Source organism: Momordica charantia, assembly GCF_013281855.1.
Source record: "Momordica charantia cultivar OHB3-1 chromosome 10 unlocalized genomic scaffold, Mcharantia_2.0 BLBB01000010.1, whole genome shotgun sequence".
NCBI lineage: Eukaryota > Viridiplantae > Streptophyta > Magnoliopsida > Cucurbitales > Cucurbitaceae > Momordica > Momordica charantia.
The window spans coordinates 15,659,747-15,670,465 of record NW_028275158.1 but is presented as its reverse complement, the minus strand read 5'-3'; the positions used below and the strand labels follow the sequence as shown (position 1 = coordinate 15,670,465).

Below are 10,719 nucleotides of genomic sequence, written 5' to 3'. Positions count from 1 at the left end.
TTATAATGAAACAAAGAGAAAATACAAGATACAAAGACTTCCTTCCTTTACTTTTGTTCTTTCAAAAACGGATAAGAAGGAAAAAACATTTTTAGCAAAAATTTATTGACCTGAAAGTTGAATAGAGGTTTTTCCTCTATCCACTGGTTCTCCAAAATACGGCTTAAGTCTCTGCCCATTTACTTTAAAAACATTTCCCTTAGAGTCAACTAGATCCACTGCCCCATATGGGTAGACTTTAAAAATTTGAAAGGGACCAGACCATCTAGACTTAAGTTTTCCAGGGAAAAGTTTCAACCTAGAGTTGAATAACAGAACCAGATCACCTTCTTGAAGATTGTTCGGCCGAAGACGCCTATCATGCCACTGTTTAGTTTTTTCCTTAAACAACTTAGCATTCTCATAAGAAAAGTGCCTGTGTTCTTCTAATTCCAACAATTGTAACTTCCTCGCTTCACCTGCAGCCAACAAATCAAAATTTAATTTCTTAGTAGCCCAAAATGCTTTATATTCTAGCTCAATAGGCAAATGACATGCTTTTCCAAAAACTAGCCTATAGGGGGACATGCCGAGGGGAGTCTTAAATGCTGTCCTATATGCCCAAAGTGAATCATCAAGCTTAAAAGACCAATCCCTACGGTTAAGATTTACAGTTTTTTCTAAAATGTTTTTTATCTCCCTATTAGATATTTCGGCTAACCCATTCGACTGAGGATGATATGCTGTTGCAACCCTATGACGCACATTGTATTTAGTCAGCAACTTTTGCATAGACCTATTCACAAAATGAGCCCCCCATCGCTTATCAGACAACGCGGGGTTCCATAACGCGTAAAGATGTGCTTTTGCAGAAAACAAATGACAACTTTGGAATCATTGGTAGCAGTTGCAATGGCTTCTATCCATTTCGAAACATAATCTACTGCTAACAATATATAAAGCTTACCATTAGAAGATGGAAATGGACCCATAAAATCTATACCCCACACATCAAATATTTCAATCTCCAGGATCGGGGTTTGAGGCATTTCGTGGCGTTTAGATATATTACCTGTCCGTTGGCATTTGTCACAAACCTGGGCAAACTTATGTGCATCTTTGAACAGAGTGGGCCAAAAGAACCCACTTTGCAAAACTTTGGCTGCGGTTTTGTGTCCTGCAAAATGTCCTCCATATGGAGACATATGACAAGCGTCTAATATCGCCTCGTGCTCTTCTTCTGCGACACACCTGCGTAAGATATTGTCAGGTCCTAGCTTATATAAAAAAGGCTCATCCCAACAATAACATCGAACTTCATTTAGAAATTTCTTTACCTGTTGCTTGTTGAACTCATAAGGAACTATTCGACTTACCAAATAATTTGCTATATCGGCATACCACGGAACTGAATCAACTCGCAAGAGTTGCTCGTCAATAGACTGTTCACGTATAACAGTTCCATCATCACAGAGCGGGGATTCCAATCTAGACAGGTGATCAGCAACTTGGTTTTCAGTACCCTTCCTGTCCCTAACTTCAATATCAAACTCTTGAAGTAACAAAATCCACCGTATCAAACGTGGTTTAGCATCTTTTTTAGCAAATAAATATTTTAAAGCAGAATGGTCAGTAAAAACAATGACTTTTGTGCCTATCAAGTAAGACCTAAACTTATCAAAGGCGAACACAACTGCTAACAGTTCCTTTTCAGTAGTAGTGTAATTGAGTTGTGCACCGGTCAGAGTCTTACTAGCATAATACACAGGATGCAAGATCTTGTTTTTACGTTGTCCTAACATGGCTCCTATTGCATAATCACTGGCATCACACATGAGCTCAAAAGGTAAATCCCAATTAGGTTCGATAATTATAGGGGCTGAACTTAGAGCAACTTTCAACATTTCAAATGATTTTAAACAGTCATCATCAAAAACAAATGGTCTATCATGTTCTAACAATTGACACAAGGGTTTAGAAATTTTAGCAAAGTCTTTTATAAAGCGGCGGTAAAATCCCCCATGCCCTAAAAAACTTCTAATCCCTTTGACATTTGTAGGAGGAGGTAGCTTTGAAATGATGTCTATCTTAGCGTGGTCTACCTCTATTCCTTGCTTGGAAATTTTGTGACCCAAAACAATACCCTCTTGTACCATGAAATGACACTTCTCCCAATTTAGGACTAGGTTTGTTTGTTCACATCTCTCCAATACTCTCTCCAAATTAACTAAACAAGCGTCGAAAGAATTTCAAAAAACAGAAAAGTCATCCATAAAAACTTCTAGAATATTTTCTACCATGTCAGAGAAGATGGCCATCATACACCTCTGAAAAGTCGCGGGTGCATTGCATAGTCCAAAGGGCATTCGCCTAAAAGCGAACGTACCATACGGACACGTAAATGTTGTCTTCTCTTGGTCTTCTGGAGCAATAGTAATTTGATTATAACCCGAATATCCATCTAAAAAACAATAGAAATCCTTACCTGCCAGACGCTCGAGCATCTGGTCAATAAATGGGAGAGGAAAATGGTTTTTCTTCGTTACCTTGTTGAGTTTGCGATAATCAATGCAAACTCTCCACCCACTCACAGTTCGGGTTGAGATGAGCTCATTCTCCTCGTTGGCCACCACGGTTATACCCCCTTTCTTTGGTACACACTGTACTGGGCTTACCCAGCTGCTGTCGGATATTGGGTATATAACACCGGCGTCAAGCCATTTGAGAATTTCTTTCCTTACAACCTCTTTCATCTTCGGGTTCAACCGCCTTTGACTCTCCATAGAGTTCTTAGCATCTTCTTCCAATAGAATTTTGTGCATGCAAAAGGCCGGGCTTATCCCTCGGATATCTGCTATCGTCCATCCAATGGCCTTTTTGTGCTTCTCCAAAATCTGCAATAAAGAATATTCATTAGTAGGTGATAAATTGGAAGCTATAATAACTGGTAAAGTGTCGTTATCCCCTAGATACGCATATTTCAAATGCGACGGCAATGGCTTCTGCTCCAACGTGGGTGGTTCCACTATGGACGGAAGTAACGACTTGCATTCTTCTTTTTGTATTTTTTCAACAGGATTAGCCACATCTTCTGGTCCTTCTGCTATCTTATCAAGCTCTTCTTCAATCTCTGTAACTAATAAGTCATAAAACTCATCAAACATAATAGGATTCAAGCTATTTATAGCAGAGCACTCTTCAAAGTCTCCTGGTAATTTCATGGCGTCTAGAACGTTAAATTTAACTTCTTCATTATTTACCCTCATTGTAATTTCTCCCTTCCTCACATTAAAAACTGTATCCCCAGTGGCTAGAAATGGTCTTCCCAAAATAATGGGAACGTCTAAGTCTGCCTCGCAATCTAGAATGATAAAGTCCGCAGGGAAAATGAATTTGTCCACCTGGACTAAAACATCTTCTATCTTTCCCTCAGGTCTTATGATAGATCTATCTGCTAGTTTGAGGGTAACCGTAGTAGGTCTAGCTTCTCCTATGCCTAAAGATTTGAAAACTGATAATGGCATAAGATTAATGCTAGCGCCTAGATCACATAATGCCCTACCTAAGTTTTTTCCTCCTATGGAACATGGAATGGTAAAACTGCCAGGATCGTTACATTTCATGGGTAGCGGGCTGCCTACAGCTTCACTACTGCATTTTGTCATGGCTACCAGTTCATGCTCTCCTATTTTTTTCTTCCTAGAAACTATATCTTTCAAAAACTTAGCATAGTTTGGCATCTGTTCTAGAGCATCTACTAATGGTATATTTATATGCAATTGTTTTAAAATATCTAAAAATTTTCTAAACTGGGAATCATTATTTTTCTTAACTAATCTTTGTGGAAACGGGGGAGTAGGGGTAAAAGAAGGTTGTACCTGTGGAGGAACACTCGGGGTGTCCTCATTACCTTTTCTAATATTTTCTTTTTCTGGTGTTGTTGGATTTTCTGGTATCTTTACAATTGGTTCAGTGGACGGAATCTGTACATCTGTTGTTGGCATTGTTGGTCCATCATATGCCAGTCCACTCCTAAGGGTGACAGCTTTGCACTGTTCTTTCCCTTCTCGTCTTGGTAATTCAGTATGGCCTGGAAAAGAACCTTGTGGTCTATTCTTCAATTCATTGGCGAGCTGTCCCAATTGGGTCTCGAAATTCCTCATTGATGCCGCTTGGGATTGTATCACTGCGTCGGTTCGGGCCATGTACTCCTTCATCATATTCTCAAGATTTGAGTTGTTATTTTGAACTGGTGGAGTCTGTGTTCTCTGATTGTACTGCTGTTGCGGTGGTGGGATGTATTGCTGTGTAGGTGGAACATAGGGCTGCTTGTTCTGCTGGCTCTGCCCTTGATTAAAACCGCTCGAACCTCCTTGACCTCCCCATGAGAAATTAGGGTGGTGCCTCCAACCTGGGTTGTAGGTGTTCGAATATGGGTTAAAGTTCCTATTGTTCCCATGTCCTACATAAAAAAAGGAAGCAGGGTTATGTGGACAATTATCATAAATATGGTTTTCACTGCAAAATGAACAAATGAGATCGTTGACTTGGCAAACAGGGGCAGGAGTGCAATAATCCGACTGCACAGGTTGTATCAGCGTGGCTAATGGATTTTTTATTCTCAATGCCATCTCTTTCAGCCTCTGGTTCATTGTAACCATCTCTTTTTGCATCGAGGTCGCAATGTCCAGAGCCAAAACTCCAGCTGGATCTTGCTTCTTTGGTGCTACCCTAGATCTTTGCGAACACCATAGTTCGTTGTGTGAAGCTAAGTCATTTAGGATGTCAACTATCTCGTTGAATGTCTTCTTTGTAAAGGCTCCATTGGCAGCATTGTTTAGCATCATCTTAGTAGGATGATCTAAACCTCTAAAGAAATGTTCTATCTGGATGCATGCCGGCAAGCCATGGTTCGGACATTTCCTGATTAGTTCTTTAAATCTCTCCCACGCCTCGTGAACAGGTTCACGATCATACTGTCTAAAGGAGATGATCTCCTCTCTGATATCAGCGTGGCGAGTAGGTGGGAAGAATTCTGTTAAGAACTTCTCCACTAACAACCCCCATGTGGTGATGGATCCCGGTGGAAATGCGTTGAGCCATGCTCTAGCTTGGTCCTTCAAAGAAAATGGAAAAAGTGTTAGTCTCAGAGCATCGTCTGTTATACCAGGTAATCGAAATGCATTTGCAATTTGAATGAATGATTTCAGATGATCATGTGGATCCTCATGTTCCTGCCCTCCAAAATGTCCAATTGTCTGCAACATTTGGAACATCATTGGTCTAAGCTCAAAGTTTGCGTGGGCTGGAATAGGGTTGACTATCCCTGAATCAAAGTTCTGAAAAGCCGTGGCGGCATATTCTGGCATTGCCACGTCTCTGTTGTCCGCCATCTGGATATGGTTGAATTCATCATTTCTTGCATGATCCCTCATATTACCGTTAACAGCAGGTGGATCAACCGGATCACGAGGTGGAATATCTGCCATTGATGTGCTCGTACTCTCTACCTCACTTTCAGGACTGATTTCACCTTCTCTCTCTTTTTGCTTTTCTAGTTGTTTTCGAAGTCTTTGCTCCTTTCGAGTTTTTCGAAGGGTCCGCTCAATCTCAGGGTCAAGGGGTAGAAGAAAAGATCTTGTGCTCATGCACTTTAACTTACCCTTGTGAGATAAACGACCAAAAATATAGAACAAAACGGTGGATGGAAATTACACCCAACAACAATTCACAAAAATAAAAACTAAAAGAATTTGAAAATAATTTTAAAACTAAAGTCCCCGGCAACGGCGCCAAAAACTTAACTGGGCGTTTATACTGAACGCACGCACTAAACGTGGTAACAATTATATAGATGCAAGCGCACACCTGTCAGAGTAATATAAAATGGATGGAGTATCCAAGTATCGATCCTCAAGGACTTCTAAATAATTTCCAAACTCTAAAGTTTTAAAGAATAGTGAATGTTGGAATGAGTGATTCTTGTAAAATGGGAAGTGGTCACAAATAATGGTTTTGGATTTGGGATTTGGACTTATAATGATAAAACCTAGCCCGAATTACTTCAAGTTAGCCAACAAAGAATCAAGGACATGCTAAGGACAATATGCATTTTACTTTAGAAACCAACGACTACGCTTCTCACTTGACTTATGTCTAAGCAAGTTCAAAGTCCTAAGACATTCCCTAATATGTCTATTATGAGATATATCTTAGTTTTAGGATTGAAATAGTCGCAACCTCGGGTTAAGGTCCTATGTCTAGGCTACTTAAGCGGAACCCTTATGTCTAAGGCGCTCCTCTCCTCGGTTTAACCACTCAACAATGCAAATAAGCAACCTTTTCAGTATTGACTTGTTAAGACTTACAGTGGCCTTCTCTAAATCCTAACTTTTTGGGAAAACATGTTGTGCAATGAATGGAAAGCAAAAACACTACTTCTTAGCAACCTTTTTTAGACATAAAAGGCTAACTATCCATAACCGGGCTAGAGACGGGAATTTAGAAAGACATATTGAAGAAAATACAGCAGGTAAAATGGTTGAATGTGGAATGCATGTGTGAAAAACAAAAGTTAACTAACGGAGAGTTTTTATCGGGGTTGAGAGCTTCGCCCTTCTCTTTCAAGCAAGGGGGAGTGTCACGTGCTCTTTCCTCCAAAAACACCTCTCTTAACTAAAAATAAAGTAAAGGCAAAGGGAAGATAAGCAAAGTGATAGATTTTTATATATTTGAATAAGTAGAAAATAACTAAGTACAAATGGAAACAAAACAAAGCTCAATAAAGGAATGTAAAGTACTCGGGATTTAAAAACCAAAAGCAACTAATGAAAGCAACTCAAAAGTACTTAGAAAGCAACAAAGAAACACTAAAAATGATCAAGAGAAGGAAGCAAGGCTTGATGAATTTGGTGGAGAAGTTGCTGGAATTTATAGCTGTGCAGACTTGGTTAGGTAGGTCCTAAAACGATGGTGAGTCACCCATTTCCAACTCTTTTGACTGACCAAATCGTGCTAAAACTGATAGTGGAACACTTCTTCTACACGTATGCATCGGTTGGAACCACCAAAACGCATTGGAAGACGCGTTTCATTAAGGGCAAAGTTGGAAGAAAACCAGTTTTTCTGCAGGCTTCCCAGGCGCCTGGCGCCTCCCATGATGTTTTTTCGTCTTTTTGCTTCTTTTGATTAATTTCCACTCCCAAATGGTCCTAAAATGTCATAAATACAATATAATCCAACCACAAACCAGAATATATGAATTTTGCATGAATTGGAACTCAAACGACCGAGAAAAATCTGTAACAAAGCTGAAACATAGTAAAAACAGCATCTAAAACCTTATTTTTACGCATGTAAACAAGCGTAATCATCAGGGCAGAGCTGTGACTGGGTGTTTATGCTGAACGCACGCACTAAGCGTGGTAACAATTATATAGATGCAAGCGCACACCTGTCAGAGTAATATAAAATGGATGGAGTATCCAAGTATCGATCCTCAAGGACTTCTAAATAATTTCCAAACTCTGAAGTTTTAAAGAATAGTGAATGTTGAAATGAGTGATTCTTGTAAAATGGGAAGTGGTCACAAATAATGGTTTTGGATTTGGGATTTGGACTTATAATAATAAAACCTAGCCCGAATTACTTCAAGTTAGTCATCAAAGAATCAAGGACATGCTAAGGACAATATGCATTTTACTTTAGAAACCAACGACTACGCTTCTCACTTGACTTATGTCTAAGCAAGTTCAAAGTCCTAAGACATTCCCTAATATGTCTATTATGAGATATATCTTAGTTTTAGGATGGAAATAGTCGCAACCTCGGGTTAAGGTCCTATGTCTAGGCTACTTAAGCGGAACCCTTATGTCTAAGGCGCTCCTCTCCTCGGTTTAACCACTCAACAATGCAAATAAGCAACCTTTTCAGTATTGACTTGTTAAGACTTACAGTGGCCTTCTCTAAATCGTAACTTTTTTGGAAAACATGTTGAGCAATGAATGGAAAGCAAAAACACTACTTGTTAGCAACCATTTTTAGACATAAAAGGCTAACTATCCATGACCGGGCTAGATACGGGAATTTAGAAAGACATATTGAAGAAAATACAGCAAGTAAAATGGTTGAATGTGGAATGCATGTGTGAAAAACAAAAGTTAACTAACGGAGAGTTTTTATCGGGATTGAGAGCTTCGCCCTTCTCTTTCAAGCAAGGGGGAGTGTCACGTGCTCTTTCCTCCAAAAACCCAACTCTCTTAACTAAAAATAAAGTAAAGGCAAAGAGAGAATAAGCAAAGTGCTGGATTTTTATATATTTGAATAAGTAGAAAATAACTAAGTACAAATGGAAACAAAACAAAGCTCAATAAAGGAATGTAAAGTACTCGGGATTTAAAAACCAAAAGCAACTAATGAAAGCAACTCAAAAGTACTTAGAAAGCAACAAAGAAACACTAAAAATGATCAAGAGAAGGAAGCAAGGCTTGATGAATTTGGTGGAGAAGTTGCTGGAATTTATAGCTGTGCAGAATTGGTTAGGTAGGTCCTAAAACGATGGTGAATCACCCATTTCCAACTCTTTTGACTGACCAAATCGTGCTCAAACTGATAGTGGAACACTTCTTCTACACGTATGCATCGGTTGGAACCACCAAAACGCATTGGAAGACGCGTTTCATTAAGGGCAAAGTTGGAAGAAAAACTGTTTTTTGCAGGCTTCCCAGGCGCCTGGCGCCTCCTGAGGTGTTTTTTCGTCTTTTCGCTTCTTTTGATTAATTTGCACTCCCAAATGGTCCTAAAATGTCATAAATACAATATAAGCCAACCACAAACCATAATATATGAATTTTGCATGAATTGGAACTCAAACGATCGAGAAAAATCCGAAACAAAGCTGAAACATTGTAAAAACAGCATCTAAAACCTTCTTTTTACGCATGTAAACAAGCGTAATCAAGCTGCAAGGTCTATAAGCCTTGGCTCTGCTCTCCATTCAATAAAGAAGCTCCCATTTGTTTTTACTTTGTTGTTGGCAACATCTTTCCATTCTTTACTTTTTCTTTGAACTGCAGCCAATGTCACCTCGCACCTCTTACTTTGGAGGTCGCGCCTTCAATTAAAATAATTTGAAAGTTTGAATTTGAATCTCTGTCTAGTGTTCAATGCATTGCACCAACTCTGGATTTTTTAACATCGCACCCTTAACTTAAAAACGTTAAAAGGCTAAAATCCTAAGTCCGTAGCTGTTCTTCATATCGTACATCGCACCCTCAGGTTCAGAGGCTTGATCATTTTGAACTTTTCACATCGTCCCTTTACCTTGAAGGTTTGAATTTTAAGTTCATCAGTGGTTTTGGCATCGCACCTCGTACCCTTAGGTCTTGGAGGATTGAATTTTAACCGACTGCTGGAATGTGATCGCGTAGGAGTCCGTGGCCTCCATTTAATTTCTGGTCGAACTCGGAATCATGAAATTAAATCATCATATTTATTCCGATCATAATTCTTTTGAAACAGTTTTTACAGATCCATTGAAAACCCTTTTGGCATTTCAAGGATAATAACGCTTCAGGTGCTCTGCGTTCCACGGGTGCGCGAGGACGTCTCCTTTCAGATCGGCCAATACGTACGTCCCAGGTCGGACTATGCCCTTGACCTCAAACGGGCCTTCCCAGGTCGAACGCGGGCGTTGTAATGTCTGGCCATTGCTCTTCTTTCTTCCAACAAGTCGAGGTTGAGGAGCAGCTCTTCCTCATTTGCCGTAGGCTCGTAATGCTCTACTCTGTCAGATGGCATGCCGATCTCAACCGGGACTACAGCTTCGGAGCCGAAGGCCAGGGAGAACGGGGTCTCACCCGTCGATTCTCTTTGGGTGGTCCGGTACGACCATAGAACCTCTGGTAGCTCCTCGGCCCACCTGCCTTTCTTGGAGTCCAGTCTAAGTTTGATGCCTCGCTTGATGATCTTGTTGACTGCCTCCACCTGCCCATTTGCTTGCGGATGTGCGGGGGACGAGCTAAGGTGACTTATGCCAAGCTTGCTGCAAAAGCCTTTGAACTTGGTGTTGTCAAACTACTTCCCATTGTCTGTCACAATGGCCAGCGGTATACCAAAGCGACATATGATATTTGTCCATACGAAGAACGTGACTCTGGATTCCGTTATGTGGGAGAGCGCCTCGGCCTCGGCCCACTTTGTGAAGTAATCCACAGCAACCACAGCGAACTTGGTCTGGCCCTTGCCCAAAGGGAAAGGACCAATGATATCTACCCCCCACTGCGCGAATGGCCACAGGGCCGAGATGGGGGTGAGCAGCTCGGGAGGTTTGTGGATTATGGTTCCATAGCGTTGGCAATTGTCGCAAGTTCTAACGAACTTCTTGGCGTCCTGGCTGAGGGTCGGCCAATAGTATCCTTGTCGGATCACTTTGGCTGACAGCGACCAGGCGCCTGAGTGATTGCCGCACACTCCTTCGTGTATTTCTCTGAGGACGTACAGGCCCTCTTCAGGGGTTAGGCATCTCAATAGAGGCAGGGAAAAGCCGCGTCGGTACAATGCTCCACCTCGGACCACGAACCGAGCTGCTCGCCTTGCCAACTTTTTGCGCTCCTTGGGGTCTTGTGGTGAGTTCCCCCTAATAAAGCCCGCAATCGGGTCCATCCATGAGGACTCTGGAGCACCGATCTCCATCAGATCTGGCTCTGAGATCGAGGGATTATCTAAGATCTCGATGGGGAC

General features: G+C 41.0%; 1 non-coding gene across 1 annotated transcript; it reads left to right on the top strand.

Annotated features, from left to right (window-relative positions):
* The first annotated feature begins 4,881 nt into the window (after nucleotides 1-4,881).
* LOC148208662 (small nucleolar RNA R71) lies at nucleotides 4,882-4,988 on the top strand. The gene has a single exon (XR_015788641.1). It is a non-coding gene; the product is annotated as a small nucleolar RNA R71 (small nucleolar RNA).
* The last annotated feature ends 5,731 nt before the right edge of the window (nucleotides 4,989-10,719 follow it).